The sequence below is a fragment of the Mirounga leonina genome, unplaced genomic scaffold (assembly GCF_011800145.1).
Source record: "Mirounga leonina isolate KUSES-001 unplaced genomic scaffold, KU_Mleo_1.0 Mir_151, whole genome shotgun sequence".
NCBI classification, from domain to species: Eukaryota; Metazoa; Chordata; class Mammalia; order Carnivora; family Phocidae; genus Mirounga; species Mirounga leonina.
This window is the reverse complement of record NW_023270377.1, coordinates 5,931,266-5,935,483: the sequence shown is the minus strand read 5'-3', so window position 1 is coordinate 5,935,483 and position 4,218 is coordinate 5,931,266. Positions and strand designations below refer to the sequence as shown.

Sequence of the window (4,218 nt, the reverse complement as noted above, 5' to 3'; positions counted from 1 at the left end):
CCTTCCTTCCTTCCTTCCTTCCTTCCTTCCTTCCTTCCTTCCTTCCTTCCTTCCTTCTTTCCTTCCTTCCTTCCTCCTTCCTCTTCCTTCCCTTTCCTTAATCTTTATTGAATGCCCACTAACTTCTCAGAGAAGTCCTGTGTCACGACCTGTGCTGAGGCTCAGACACCGATCATGAGCTATGCACTAAACAATTACATTGCAGAATTTTTCTTCACGGATTGATTGTGTCATGGAGGGGATTGTGTTGTATTAGGTTCCTTTGAATATTTCTGGTCACTCCATACTTTTCCTTGGGTTCTGACGATTATGGATCATATAGGGGGGACTTTGTTAGAGCAAGACTGATGCATGTTTTATATAATCTGAAAGGCAGGCATGAACTCCTGATGTGCTCAAGACAACAAGTCTTACATATTTAGGAGGAATATATTTCAACTCTTTCATTATGAAAACAATAGTATTGTTTTAGTGAAAAATAAATTATAATTTGAGTTTTGAAACATTTGTCATTTTGTTTAATTTATGAGCTGAAAGACATTAAAAAAACAGGAAGAGATAAAAAAATTAAACATGATTTAAAAAAAACCATGAAAGATAGAAAAGATAAGAAAATATCCCAAATGAGATGCACATCCACCTCTCACAGCTTCAGTGTCCTCAACTCTTGTTCCTCTTCAGATGTGTTGACTGTGAGTAAAATGAGCAAATGCACTGGCTTCTTACCGACTTATCTTTTGATAAAATTTAATTTTTTATTAATATATGGAGAGTTAATGAATTGGCGAATGAAAGTGAATTGGGAGAAGGACATTCCTCCATTTCTGTGCAGGCCACCCATGAAAGAAAGAGGATGAGAAAAGAGATACCCCATAAATTCGTAACCACTGATACCTTAGAAACAATGAATTTGATATGCCCAGTTTTTTGGTATTTTTTTGTCTTCTCAATATAAGACCCATTTTCTTTTTCTTTTTCTTTTTTTTCATGTTGTCTGTCTGGCATATCCTTTAGAAGTTCACGGAAAATGTAATTTTATAGGCAACCATCTACATGCTGCTAAAACATTATTCTGATACTTCTGTCTCTAGAGAGGTGAAGGTCATCTTTTTGGGGGTAAGGGCAAGGAAGGAGAATGCCAACTGTAGGTGGAAGTGAACTGGTGCTGATCGGGGCAGGTCTTCATCAGTTTGCCAATCTGGGCTCTCCATCCCTAAATCAGCCTTTGGTCCAATAACTTGGGATAAAATAAACAGACAGTTGTGCATATATTTCCCTTTCTCCCACACTAAGCTTGAAAGGAATTAAGAACTGAGGACAGAGCAAAGCCACTTGTTTTCTCATAGCTTTATGCTTATAGTGGGCCCAAGGACCTGAGGGCCGTGGGGGAAGACAGTCACTGGAAATGGCTTGATCCTTACATAATAATCCATTGATTCTTGCATTTGCTACACTGAAACTCTAGTTCAGTGAAAGAATTTGAAGTTCTTTTGGGTGTCATAATAAAACTTCATTTCAATAAATCATTACAGTTCTTAGCTTTATTTTCAACTCACCCTTTTATTAGTGGGAAACCACTCAGCAAATCAAGCACTCGGAAACTTTCTAGGTCTTCACCTGGCCTAAGCCGAGTCTCTGTCCCTCACCTGTAGTCATTGTGTTCTCATGGTTAAATTGGTCAGAACTCACATCTTTAAGAGAAAAAACAGTCTCATAGCCACTTCAATACCAAAAGAAAATCAATTTTTGAAGGTGTATTTGAACTCATGACCAGTATATTACCAATATATTTAGAAGCAAATCATCTCCTGAGCACGGAAGTGGGGAGTCCATTCTTAAAACAGTGTCCTTTCTCTGTTTCACAGGTAACATCAGAGATCTAGGTGGGAACAAGTCAAGGAAGGATGAAGAACAGTTTTGTTACTGACTACGCAGTGAGAACTGTTCAGGCCCTGCGTGTGCCTAGCAGATGGCTTTCATCACCCCAGTATGCTCAAATCTGAGAAACAGACATGTGATTGGTTTCACAGGAGAAGATGAACGTCAAGGACAGCTTCCTTGTTACTTCCTGAGTCTCGATCACTCGTTCTCGCTGTGGATCATTTTAGAGTGTGTTCCTGCACCCCCTTCTCCTTCACTTTTCCTACTTCTGACCCGTGCATATTACATCTCTTCTGGGAATAAGATCTGGGTCATGCCTTCCCTCCCATACCATTGTTGTTTAGCTCAATCCCTTCTCTGCTACTTCCCTTTTTGGAGCGTGTGGCTAAGTAGTCGGCATGTTGTTAAAAGTCTCCCCAGTCAGGGCAGATTCTAAAACATGGTAGAGCAAGAGGGCCCTGCTCTTCTCAGGAAAGACTATTCTCACTTCTCATTATGCTTTTTATCTATCAAAGGAGGTGACAAAGCCGCATCCTATCCTCTCACACTTCACCGGGAGCTCTCCATTCTTAAAGATGTGAAGAATCACTCCAAAATGGGACCTCGAGAGGCACCCCTGATTTTGTTTTCAGTGGTGCTCCTTTCTTCTCTTTTTGGTGGCCTCTACTCCTTGCTGTGTTCTCTTACTCATTCTTTTCCCAATAAAAATATTCCATGGCTATTATAGAAAATTCAGACTACATGGAAAAGTAGAAGGAATATAAATAGTCCCACTAGTGGTTAAAGATAATCACTGCTAACATTTTCAGGTGTGTTTCCAAATCTATTTCTTTTCTATGCATATTTTATTTCTCTTATAAAATTTTACATGATGTCATCATACCACATATACAATTTTGTATAAGCTTTTTCACTTAGTATTTTATCAAGGATGTTTTTGTTATATTCATGGTCTTCTTAAACATTACATTAATGATTCAACCTCCAGTGATTTCCATAATGCTGGTCATTGAAAGCTGTTTCCAGTTGGTCGGTGGGATGAGGGTCTTGGTGCATGAATCTTTTTCTGCATTTGGGAAATTTTCCCATAGCTAGACTCCTGGGGGTATATATTGATTATCAAATCATTTACAAGGCTTTTTCATAAATGTATAGCTAATAGGAATTATTAACTTTAGTCTAAAATATGAGATGTGAAATTAGAACTCTCAACATAAGGTATTATATTTAATCCTTAGTTTAGCAGAAATAAGCACACTTATTTAAATATTGCAAATGGTGAAGGTATTGGTATAGAATTGGGGAGATCATCTTGCTGAACACTTCTAGTCTCAGCTTTCTCTGGAAGTGGTGGTGGCTTGGCCCAAAAAATGTGCTAGAAGAACATAAGGCACTTTAAGTGTCCATAATTAGTTTTTCCAGCTTTGAATAGACTATAAACTCAGTGGCTGAAGAAGGAAATCTTGGAAGGAAGCTATTAAAAGATCATCTCATTAAAAAAAACTACAAAAGCATGAACCAAAAAAAAAAAATGTTTTATCATTTTGTCTGGGCTTTAGTTAAAATGATTACTCACAATATTCATAATGTTGGCAGGGAATGAATACATGGGAATGAATTTTTTTTTACTTAAACCTTATTAATGGCTTAAAGGGGAATCCTCTTGAATAGGGTTGAAGCTCATGGTCTCAGATGCTAAAGGTAGATGGAATAAAATTTGTGTGACAGACATTGCCGATGAGTGGAATTTTCAAAACTTCTCTGTTCATGGGAGAATGTTACTTTTGTTTCAACTAGAATACGTGCCTTTTCTGAAGCCACCAAGAAGAGTCTTAGGTCATCTCCGTACTGCCTGGGAAAAAGAAAGTGTGTGGCAGTGTGTATGTAAGGTTGTCCAGGGAGAAACAGCAGTCTCAACCTCTTACCCTCATTCCAGTAGTGAATTTGAATAAAATCAGCCAATCAACCTGAAAACCTCTCCTGAGACAAAATTTTTTTTTTTTAAAGATTTTATTTATTTATTTGAGAGAGAGAGAGTGAGAGACAGAGAGCATGAGAGGGAGGAAGGTCAGAGGGAGAAGCAGACTCCCCGCCGAGCAGGGAGCCCGATGCGGGACTCGATCCCGGGACTCCAGGATCAGGACCTGAGCCGAAGGCAGTCGCTTAACCAACTGAGCCACCCAGGCGCCCCTCCTGAGACAAAATTTAGCATAACTGTTGGCTGACTCCCGTCAGTGCGTTTGTCCATATACTCCTATTTCCGCTACCCATCTTTTTGTTAGTGTAAGAAAGAGGCCTACGTGCACCTTAGAATCAGCAGTACAAGAAGTTCTCCTG

At 39.0% G+C, this 4,218-nt stretch overlaps 1 protein-coding gene across 1 annotated transcript in view; it reads left to right on the top strand.

Moving 5' to 3' along the window:
• TRPM8 (transient receptor potential cation channel subfamily M member 8) overlaps window positions 1-2,211 on the top strand; it is an 84,558-nt gene extending 82,347 nt beyond the window's left edge. Inside the window, exon 26 of the mRNA XM_035006563.1 lies at window positions 1,866-2,211. The gene's annotated coding sequence lies outside the window, so the exon portion shown is untranslated. The remainder of the gene's footprint in view (window positions 1-1,865) is intronic.
• The last annotated feature ends 2,007 nt before the right edge of the window (window positions 2,212-4,218 follow it).